Genomic DNA, 12,353 nt, shown 5'->3' with positions numbered 1-12,353 from the left:
GCGTAATGAAATCCTGCATCTGTATCTGTGTCTTTCTCTCTCTCTCTCTCGCTCGCTCTCTGGATTATGGAACTTGTGTGTGTCGCCTTTTACATACCAACTTGGTATTTGTGTGTGTGTGCTAACGCCATGCGAAACGCAATCAAAACTTTCGCTGCCAAACGAAAAAAGCAATTATTTCGATAAAAATGACCGTTTACTGTCGTTTTGTGGATATTGAGGCCCAATTTATGTGTACTCGTATGTGCATACCAAGCAATGCGACCATAGCGAGCAACGGAGCCACGTTTTGGGGCATCGCAAGGAGCGAGAGCGAGGGAGTTGGCCATGTTACCGTTGCGACTTAACTTGGCTTTAACTGGGTCAAGGGAATGTACGTACAAAATAAAAATGAAAATAAATTAATAAAAATGTTCTTTCTGCTGGAGTCATGAGCTTACCATCAAGAGTATATTCAAATGGTTATACGACAAACTTGGAGTAAATTACTGTGTTTTTATTAAAACTTTCATGGGAAAGTTTTCAAACTGCAGTCGAGAAAATATTTAGCTCTACACAAGTCTATGAAACTTACACGATGTGAGTGACAGATTATAATGGAAATTTAGAAACAATTTATATGAACTTTCATTCTGAGGAATCACAATATAAAAAGCCTTCATCATGAAATTTAACTGAGGATTAAACTTTATTCTAGTTAATGTCATTTATATTAAAATGTTCAAAAATTAAAAAATTAAAATTCAATTATGCTAAAATTTAATGTTAATGCCTAGTCTATTAAAATATATTCTAACCCAACTGTTACAACTTATATGAATGAGATTCAAATTTGAAGATTGCAACTAAATATTTAATTCTTCTCAATTGTATCAGACTTTTACAGTGTGAAAAGTAAATTAAAGAATCAACTTGGAATAAATGTATACTATCTTAATCTTTATCTATATTTCTTTCAAAAGAAGTAGATGCCTAAAAGTTTTATTCTATCGCAATAGTTAGAACATGTTATAAAATAATTAAAAATTAATATTTAAAAATGTATAAATATATATACAGCAGTGAAGACAAAATAAATCTACACAGATATGTTGTAAATTGTAAAGTATACATAAAATATTTGATTGAAAAATTTCAACTTCATTCATAAATTTATATAAATTGAACATCACATTAAGCCATGTAGTTTTTTCATGGCAATTTTAACATCCGTATCGAATTCTATTCACTCAATTTTCAATCTGGAAATTTACCTAATAAACAATAATTGTTTATATCGAATTTCATGCATAACATTCCCCAGTTTCAGAGTGTGTGTGTGTTCAATATGGTTATTTCTCATTTCCAACCACATTTCTAAGTCTTTTGTTTGTTGCATATGGTTAGACTTATAAACATAGTTAGTTTGTATGGAGCCAAGTTTACATTAAGATTTTACAACTTGACACATTCGCTATAAATATACACCTTAACTGTGCATACTTTTATTATTATAACCCGACCCATAAAGCTCGCAACGAACTCGGAGGCTATTTCAAATGCCATAATACAAGCTATATCATGCTCACATTATCGTGGCTCATAGCTATATCATATGTACACACACATACACGGAATATACATTTATGTGATTTTGAGAGATTTATGCGCTCGACATGTTTTTATGGTGCACTTAAGAGCTGGCCACTTAGCCATTTTTGGGGTCGCAAATTATTAGTCTCGGATTTGGGGCGACAAATAAGGCGTAAGATTTGAAACGCCCAAATGAAATCGATTTCCAAATATTTCGATACGCTGGTAAATATGGCGGAAACTCATTTGTTGCTCAACATATTTGCCATAAAACAAAATGCAAGCAAGAAAATACATTTATGAATACTCACGCTTGGAGTTCAGTCAAATATCTCAGCTGACCACGCATGCATAAATATTTTAACGATCCTCAATGCAAGCTGGTTTCTTTGGCCCTAGGCCGAGGCTGTTGTAGTTGGAGCTGAAGCTGGAGATGGAGTTGGGGAGCTGGTAAGCCTTATTTGGATCAAGATAAAAATTATGTATGATCAAAAATCAGTTTGACAACAAAATGCTTTATGTGCGCAATTCTTAACGCTGCAATTTAACAAAACGGCACATTAAGAATAAGAAGAAGACAATGTGGCAGAGGCGGCAGCGGCGGCACTGAAAAGAGGAAGTGGAGGAAGCACTGCACGAGTGAGGGGATAACCCAATTTTTTTTTTTGGGAGTCGCATCCTTGGCTGGAGGATTGCTGCGGAACGTTGCTGGCATGCTAATAAGGGTGACGGTGGCGGCAACTTTTCACCCAGGCGAAAGTAGTCAAAGTTGAATGGCCCCCCATCCTGGCCGACGCCCGCAATCATTCATCATAAACGCGGTAACCGATCGGCAGCCGCATCAAGACAGGCACATTCAGGCAGCAGCAGGTAAGAGGCATGCAGCATGAGGCATGAGGCATTTGGCAGTTTGCCTGCCACCATATCTTCAACGTCGATCAATGCAAATTTTTGCGCCGATCAAAACTGGCCAACAGCCTACGCAGCAGCGCGCAGAAGGCTCAAGAATTATTATTAAATTCGATATAAATAATATTTTCAAGCTTGCCCCCTTTTGCCCCGCCTTCTCCCGCCCGATCTCAACTGCTGCTGCTGCTGCTGCTGCGGCTGCTGATTAATAAAAGACGGGCTGCGGCTGCCGTGGCAGCAGCGCTCGATGGCCTGCGGTGCTTAAATTCTGAGGCATCTGTCAAACTGAGCGAAGGTGCACGTTTTGTATGCACAGCTTGGTGCCAGCCCAAGTTGCCCAAGTCCTGTGTGTGTGTTGCTCTCTGCGAGCTTGGCTGTTGCATTCGTGGCAGACCCACCGAAGAGCGAATTGTGGTGTTCAAATATTTTAAAAATACTTTGCATATGTGACACTCGCATAATAACGCTTCAATTAAGCTCCACTCAACTTGACTTCGGGTTCGGGTTCGCTTCTCAGTCCTTTGACACGATTTTCTTTTGTCCAACCAAAATATATAGTATACAAAATAAGACTGAAATGGGAAGATGGGAACAAAAAGAAAGAAAAAAAAAATAAACTGCGCTTCCAGATGCATATCAATAAGATCTGACGTCAATTTTGATAAGCGAACGCATATTATTATTGTTATTATTAGCAATATACTCACTCGCATGCTGGCTTCAGTTTCGAACCTTCAGCTGCTGCAGCTCTTCAGAAAAAGGGACGCAAGAGAAGCAAGCAGGAGCACTTATAATAAGCAGCAAAGAGCGCAGAATCCCTTCGAGCATTTCGTTGCATCGACGTCCGCCACGGATATCAGGCAACAATCGACATATGCAAAAGGAGAAAAACAACAACAGCAGCAGCAACAAAATACTAAAAAACTTTAAAAAAATAAAGGAAAAGAAAAAGGAAAATTCCTGAAGCAGCAGCAAGGCGAGCTGAATAAAACAAGAATTATGCAAAAATTATGCAAGGCGCAACAATTTACAAAGTGCCCGATCAGTTGCACAGTGGTACGAAAGACGAAAGATAGAACACCAATCATGCAATCTAAAAGTCGTGATTTAATAAAAGAAATGTTGTGAAAATGATATATTATAATGTTATTTAATTTGGCTTAAAATTTAAATCTTAAGTAATTCAAATGAAGAACTTTTTCAATTAAGCTACAATCAAGTTTACAGCTTGTTCTCCACTGATTAACTACATTCTGTAAAGCAGAGCTAACATTATTTTTATTGAATTAGATGAAAACTTGCACATTTTATAACCAGTTAAGAGCTTCAAATAGTCTGTAGAAAATCTGGTTTGATATACGCTGCTCTTCTCAAAGTTGTATATAATTAAAAAATATTCTTGTGCTTAACAATCTTATCTGCCATTAAGCTTGTCGTTTTATGAGCTGGTCACACTGTGCCATCGATTTGTGGAATAGATAAAAATTGACGTTTTGATCGATATTTATTGTTGGTTCACATGGTATAGCTATGATGATGATGATGATTATCGGGATGGCGATGGCGATGCAACATTGCAACTGGCAACTGGCGACTGTTAACTGGCCACTTGGTCACTTTTGTTGCTCGCGAATGTCCTGCAGTGTTGGTGCTGATGCTGATGCTGGTTGCCTGGCTACAATCGATGATGATCTTAGACAGAAGCTTGGCCCAAAACGCAAAAGGGGCGGAACTGTGATTTAAGATTTCATTTGTTAGTTGGGGGCCAAAACAATTTGTTACTGTTGCACGACAAGGCATCTATACGAGTTGCACATACATGTACATGTTGCTTTGCTTGTTCCTGCCGCTGTCTACGTCTCTGCCTCTGCCCTGTCACCCAGAGATCAACTGTGGCAGCATGAGAGAGCGTCCTCGCTCTGGGTTGGCTTGGTCGCTGCACTCTCGAATACATTTGTAGTAATCACGCGTTATCGTTGCATTTGGACATTTTAAAAGGTCATAACTTAAAACCTTATCGCCCATGCGCCGGCAGACGGACGCAGGCGACACAGCGAGAATCCCGGGCGACATGCGACACGAACACACGACACACACTCACACACACTCACACTCAAACACGCATACACACGCAGCTATAAGGTCGTTGTTGCCCCCAAAAGTAGCCGAAATTGAGCACAAGAGCACAAGGATAACATGAAATGCCAATGCCAATGGCTGAGCCAAAGTCGCAGTCCCAGTCGCAGTTGAAGACGTGAACGAGAACCTGTGTGTGTATGCCGCTTTGAGTTGCAACACGCAACACTCCAGAGAGTGAGAGACCCAGAATGATGTGTAATGGGCTCAGAAGATGTTGCGAGTACCATTGCATTCCATTGAGCTCGCTCAGATAATGAGCAACACTCACACACACACACAAACACACACTACAAGAGGACACACTTTGTGAGAGGTTGCGCTAAAAGCGAAATGATAAGCTGACAGCTCCGGAGTAGGCGACCGAATCTCGGGGTCCACTTCCTTTGGCAAAACCTGCGCCGCCGTCGTTGTGTTTGTTTTTTATGATAGCAACGGGGGGTCCCTCTCAGTCCCTGAGTCCAACTCCGAGTCCAACTCCAAGTCTCGCTCATGGTCAGGGATTTGCCTATGACTCAGCCAGGCAGCCAGTCAGTCAGTCAGCCACTTGCCGTTAGGGTGCGCCCCGAAAAAAAAAGATCTCGGTCTGTGCATTAGAGCACAGACCAATCGCCAAACGTAATTAAATCTCTTTTTATTCCCATTTAATATTTCGAAATCAAAGATTAAAAGCCGACATTTGAATTCCATTCATGAGTTCTTCTCAATGCTGTCGAAGTGTTTATAGTTTTTAAATTTATACAAATTTATAATAAAATCCGAGATTTAACGTCATTCAACATCTGGCTTAATCTTTCTGAGAGGAAGGATTAGGCATTTGTGTAGGTTATCTTTTACATTTCGCAGAAAATTACCCCAAATATGTTCAATTTTTATATGCGGCAATCAAAAATATCAATAAAGTTTTAATACTTTTGCCAAAAATTAAAAAAACCAATAACACTACCAATAAATATGATTATTGCCAAATTAGGAACACTGGCGCTTCCTTTATTATGAAGTTAGGTATTCGTATATTTTAGACTTTTTGCAAAGATTACAATTTTTGCAATCTTTAATATATTTAAAGAGATGAATTAGGGTTATTATTTTTGATGAAATTTGTAGAAGATTCAATATAAAACTATAATTTATATACCCGCTATCGACCGAGAAATGTTAAATGGTATTAAAGCTTTATTTTTGATCATCAGCCCAGTCGATAAAGACGTCTATCAGTCCGTATCAATACATAGATCTTAAAGACTAAAAAATATAGAGCTTTAATGTATTTTTGACAATACTTGTTATAACAATATAACAAACATTCATTTCGGTATTTTTAAATATTTTTTCAGAGTATAAGTTTGGTAAATTTAACTGTTTATGTTACACTATTTTGTTTCTATTGAGTACTGGTAAGGGGCACCTCAATTTTTTTCATTTTACTGTTTTACATTATAGTACTCTTCAACTTAGTGCATACTCTTGAATACATATTTCAATATCATGAGGCTTGTAGTTTATTTAGAACATTTGTGAATTTAATTAAAAGTATGGAATGTCTATCAATCTAATGGAGGAAGTAGTAATCCGGCTAGATCTTTGAAACTCTCTCTGTCACAGCTGCCGCTCCGTGAAAACTGAGGTAACTTGAGGAATTTGTTCGATGCGAATTTCGTAGATCCTTGAAGCGGAGAAAGGAAGTTAATGAAGCGCATAAATGCGGCACGGTTCTGTTATAGAGTCGATAAGTTTTTAAATGCCAATGGTTCTCGCATATCAACGTTATTATTGAACAGCCGGCGACAACAACAATAAGAAGAAGAACAACAACAATAATAGCGGAGACAATAACAACAACGTTAGACATTTTCTATTGTTACCATTTTCATTTGCGGCCTTTTATTTAGAAATGAGATACCCAATGGTTATATGCCCTGGGCAGCGATCCGATTATCATCTAACTGTGTACATAGTTTTCTTCATCCACTTCTTCGTCGTATTCTTCTTCTTCTACTTTACTCTATTTGTGTGTGTATGTGTTGACATTCCTTTTTTTTGTGACATTTTCTACGAAAACTCAATACAAACATATCGCAGTTGTCCCTAGATGATGCCCAGCACTCCCATTCAATGACAAGCCTTAAATTTACGACAATAGCTGAACAGGTAAAAAATAAAAGAACCAGAGAGAGATAGAGAGTGTGTGTGGACGGGGTCGGGGTTCACTTATAGCCCTTCAACGATACGCAGATGACTATCGCAACTGGACGACGACAAAAGTCGGCACAGATGACTCATCAAATTAGCGTCTCTGGGGCGCGGGCGATAAGCAGCGACCCGAAGGATTAGCGTTTGAGAAATTACCAAGTGCCATCAATGAATGAAAGAGACAGCGAAAGATAGAGAGAGAGAGAAAGAGGGAGAGAGTGAGTGAGAGATTGAGATTGTAAAAGAAAAGTGCTCATATCATTTTACAAACACAAGTCAGGCCACTCGAGAATTGACACTGACTGGACAGAGTCTCAGTTTTTATGACCCTGCTGCGAGCAAACGAGGGCTAGCAATGGGAATCGGGATTGGGAATGGGAAAAGCGAAGGCAGCATTTCCCTGGGACCACCCTCGTAAAGAAGTGATTGTCAAGTGATTATTAATTGCTGGGCATTTATTATTAGTTAATTGGTTGCAGGTTCACAGGCATTAAATGCGTCCGACTATAGCTTGCAAGTCCAAGTTCGAGATCGACTCGGAGTTGAAGTCAAAGTGAAATTCTCTTTGCAGCGTGTTTTTACAGTTAGTCGCGCAATTATTCGTTCAATTTACACAGGAAGCTTTTGTCGCTGATGAACGCGGTACGGGCGATAATCCGACAGCAAAATATGCGAACGTTAATTACGCTTTTGAGAACGTTTTACCAACAGACAGACAGACAGACAGAAAGAAAGACGGACAAACAGACAAACAGAAAGACGGGGGGACAAAGGGGGGAGAGACTGAGCAGGGATCCACATTGTTGGTAAGTTTGACTCCTTAAGCATCGGCTCTGATGCCTGACGGCAGATAATGTTGATCGCATGAATGATGGAATCGAACGCGGCTGCCACAACATGCGCCTGCCATACGGGTTTTGATCGATTAGAGCCCAGTCTTCTCGCTGCCTCAGCTTCAGCTGAAGCTTCAGTCTCAGTCTTAGTCTTAGCATCTGCATCAGCTTCTCAGTCTTAGCGGCAATCCCGATCCCGGTCTCAGTCTCAGTCTCACAGGCTTACTTGATTGAAAGCTTGCAAATTGTTTGAGAAAATGCTGCACTTACGCATTGTCAATGCTGCTTGATGGCCATGTGTCATGCTGATCATGAGAAGAAGAGATCCCGTCTGCTTAATGTCGCCTGCGTCGTAAATGCGTGTGTGTTGTTTGGATTGTTTGTTTGTCATTGCTGTGCATTCAGTTTATAGAATCCGATAGTTCTTTTCTGTGTGCGTTGCGGAGAGAAGCCCTCACACTGAGCAGCGAGAGACGCATTTATCTTGGAGCCCTAAGTGCTGCATGTGGCGTTACTTTCGTTTCTGATTAATTTGGGCTAATTTGTTAAGTAATAAAAGGCAAAAAGGGTTGTCCAAAACGAAGTTGTAAAAATAATATAAAAACAGTTTGAAACAAATTCCCGTGATCTTCATTGGGCTGCAGCGATTTATTAACACTTAACATGGTACCCAACTACCAGCAAAGACTTCAACTTCATCTTCGCCCTCGTCTTCACCATCGCCTGCAGCTTGGGAGCTGCGTAGGAGCAGCGCTGAAGTAGGGCGCCAAATTGTGCACGTTGCGGCCTGCGGGTTGCCCCGACGCATTAAGACGGGTTTAGTATTTCGATTATTGACTTCCATCCTTTCATGCAACATGCAGCAGCGGGTGGTGTGGCATTGTTCAATATTTCTGCTGGTTCCACGCGGCAGCAGCAGTTGCCTCAATGGAAAAACCTCTTGCCTTAATTGCGCCCCAAGTACAAAAGACTAAAGACGCTTGGATTGGAAAGCGTTAATGCATCTCTCTCTACTTACTACTACGCGTACAATCTTCGTTATAAAAATGAAAATAAAAATAAATGCATAAAATTACATTTAAATTCTCAGTGATCTTTTATGGCCATAGGCTAAGTGGTTGCCATAAACACGGACAGTTTTTCAGTTCAGTGTTGTTCACAAGAGATGCTGACCCAATATTTCGGCACTTATTTAAGCGGAAACTGAATGGAGGAACACACATAATAAATGTTGGCATATTATAGAATCTTAGATAATGCTATTACGATTATAAATAACAATCAATGAATGAATGTTGATTCTGTGGAAACTTTAACTTCAAACTTAAACGCTGGCCAATTGAGAGATAAATAACTGGTAAACAGCTTAACACAAGATGTTCTATCTATTCGCCATAATTCGACGAATTTGTGCTTAAAGCCACAAATACATTAATCAAAGAATTGGCTAAACACATGTTTAAGCCAGCAAAAAGAAAAAGACCGAAAAACGAAAAAATAAATAGATCGAAGCTACATTGAATGGCGATAGTTGAGAGTCAGTTTAGAGACTCAAACACGATCATGTCTAATGCCAGCACCACATTTGCGTCAATTAATTTATTAATAAAACACGATAAAAAGCAGCATCGGGACCAAGTCGAGGGTCTGCTCCACCTGCTCCGTCGTGCTCTCTGTCTCTGTTGTTCCAGGTCCAACGAGGTCCACGAGGTCCACCAGGTCCATGTCTTTGCCTGCCTAATTCACATGTCACGTTCGGTTGTGGCTTGGCTGCGGTTTTCGGTTGCGGCTGAGATTGCGATAAACTGCGAAACATGGTTACAAGCTGGAGAAGAGCCACAGACACCATGACACCACAGCAACAGCAACAGCAGCAACAGCAACAACAACAACAGAAGCAACAACAACCACATTAAGAGCAAGAAGCAAAGACGAGTAGCTGCGTTCTGAGTGATCGGCCGACAGTTGTTTTGAAGTTGAATGAGAGTTGGGCCCGTTTTACACTCATAAAATTAAATCAACAACAATTTTATAATTTGGCGCATTAAATCAACTGTGGGCAGCGCCCAAAGCCATGCCCCCCTATAGCCATATATCCATAGTAGTTAGCCCCCTCCTTCTCCTTCCTCTTCTTCTTCTCCATACGCCTTCAGCCGCCCCTTATTAAATGTGGCTAGGCTACCGTCTAAAGCCCAAAACGGGCCACGTAGCACACAATCAGGCGCGTGCAATCTTAATGGATAAATTATTGAGGCAAAACCAGCCTGGCATCCGTATCCCAGCCACAGAAAGAGACTCAGTCTCAGTCTTAGTCTCTGACTCAAACTGAGACTTTGACTTCAACTTCAACTTCGACTTCGAGTCAGGCTTCGTTTCTGTTCTCAGAGAGACAGAGAGAGACTAACAATAATGTTTGTGTGCTCGTTATGTCATAATCGCATTACTTAACTGGCTGCGTAATATAATAATCATTTATTAATTTGTTAGCGGGCCACGCCAGTTGAAAGCAGGTGCCAGCTGGCCAAAGTACGTGCCACAAATCACAACAACAATAACAACAACAATATCGTGAAAGAGAAGAGGTAAAACATGCTCCCCATTTAATTCACTTGCTTCTTTTCTCAATTATATAATAGAAGTCGTGCGATCGATCGTTCTTGCCTCGTCAGTCAGCGTCTTTGGCTGTGTTCCACTTCCGATTATGATTATGATCGAGAACTCAATTATAACTGAAATTCGAGGCACATTTCAGCAATTATTATTATTGTGGCCCAATCAACGTTTTGTTGGGTAATGTCGTGAAATCATCAAATCGTTTCGACACGATTAATTTAATTAATGAATGGGCTATGCCTCGTTTGTTCTTCTTTCGAGTATTTTGCCATCATTAGAGAGACGCCCAAATGAGACTAGCCCATTGAGGCACGAAACTGATTTATTTCAATTAGAGTGGCTCCAAACTTGACTTCTAATTGTCTGTCAATTAGCATTGTATTGTTAAGCATTTTTGAGCCAGCTCTTGCAGCTTTTCTTGTATTTGTAAATTCCTAGCTTTATGATTTCCTGTACTCAATATCACTGACCAAGTTCTCTATCATTAACACCCGCCTCCGCATTACTTAGGGAAGTGCTTTAAACTTGGCCAATTCTTCGCAAGTGCCTCGCCAACACGCCCCCAACTTTTGTTTGCCAATGCCGAACCTCTAATTTGTCGGCACCGCATTTTTATTGCCAAGTCCAAGTCCAACTGCGAATCCAACTTCCACTTGGGAGGAGGCAGCAGCAAAAACTGAAAAACAGCCAAACACGCGCCTCAGTTAATGACACACATAAGAAAAGGTTTCTGTTTCTGCATCTGCTTTGCGATTATTTGTGAATTGCCTGAATTTGGATTCGTCTTGTTATTGTTTCTCCTGTTGTTGTTGTGATTTGAGCTGCCGATTGTTTGGGGCACGTGTTTTTTTGCTGTTTTGCTTTATTGTTGAGCCGTGAGTCGAAAATTGGCATTTCCATTTCACTTAAATGAGGCGTTTCAAATGAGCTGCTGCTGCCTGTTTTGGGCCAAAATGAATTGCTTGTTTAACACTAATGACTGGGCATTTAAAAGCCATACACACAACCCAACACAACATACAACTCCAATTAGCTGCACGCCAGCCATATGATCTCAAGGTAGTTCCCACCGCCTTAGTAGTGTCTGTCTCTGTCTCTGTCACAGTCGGAGACTTTAAGTCATTCAATTGGCATGTGCTGGCCATAAATATGTTGCCACAGTTACTCCAATAAACTGCTTGCTCCGTTGATGACCTCCTGTGGGTCTTGCATTGACTCACCTAGAAATTCTTGGCTACTGTAAAGGACCGAAAATTGAAAACATTTTTGGCTATACTTCCGGTAGGCGCTGAGACATATTGAATTTTGCCTAGCTTCACATTGTGATTTTATTCTTTAAGCATCATTGAGTCTCTGAGAGTAAGAAATGTGAGGAAGAAATTACAAGTTATAAAAAAGCATTCCTATCTTATCCTCAATAGTAAGAAAAGCAAAATCCCAAGCAAAATAGTTCATACTTGAACCTAAAGTCTCAGGACGCCTGTAACTAAATATATCTCAAATATACTAATCGAAGTATATTAAAATTCTTATAAATATTCAATAATGATAATAAAAACTAAAATTATTTATCAAATTTAATATTAATATTAGATAAATGTCTATTAAATTGTCGCTGGGCATATTTTCTAGTAAAAATGTATAAAATAAAGTAATTTATTGAAATGCTGAAAATGCTAATCGAATTAAATAAAAGTAAAAAAGTAAAATTATTTCTCAGTTTTGTTAGATGAGGAATTTCAATTTCATATTAATGTCAGCGTAGTAATTTTTAATCTAAGTCTTAACCAATTAAATTAAGTAAGAACATTTTGAAATATCAAGCACTGAATTAAACTATTTTCTATAGCTTGCTACGTGTACTCACGGCCCTTGTCGAAACTGCAGCTGCTGCTTAATCGATTGGCCAATTCAGTTAACAATTCCAGTCTCCATCTATCTCCCCCACTCATAACTACTACAACGATACTACATACTAGTAAGTATCTTAGGCTCGGCGGCAGGCGCTGATCAAGCACATCAATATTTGCTTTCGGCACTTGAATTGAGGCTGATGTTGCAGGCGCTTAATTAATTGCCTCAACTTATTTGACAGCG

The sequence above is a fragment of the Drosophila nasuta genome, chromosome 3 (genome assembly GCF_023558535.2).
Source record: "Drosophila nasuta strain 15112-1781.00 chromosome 3, ASM2355853v1, whole genome shotgun sequence".
Classification (NCBI taxonomy): domain Eukaryota; kingdom Metazoa; phylum Arthropoda; class Insecta; order Diptera; family Drosophilidae; genus Drosophila; species Drosophila nasuta.
The sequence above is the reverse complement of the archived record's forward strand: the minus strand, read 5'-3'. Positions refer to the sequence as shown.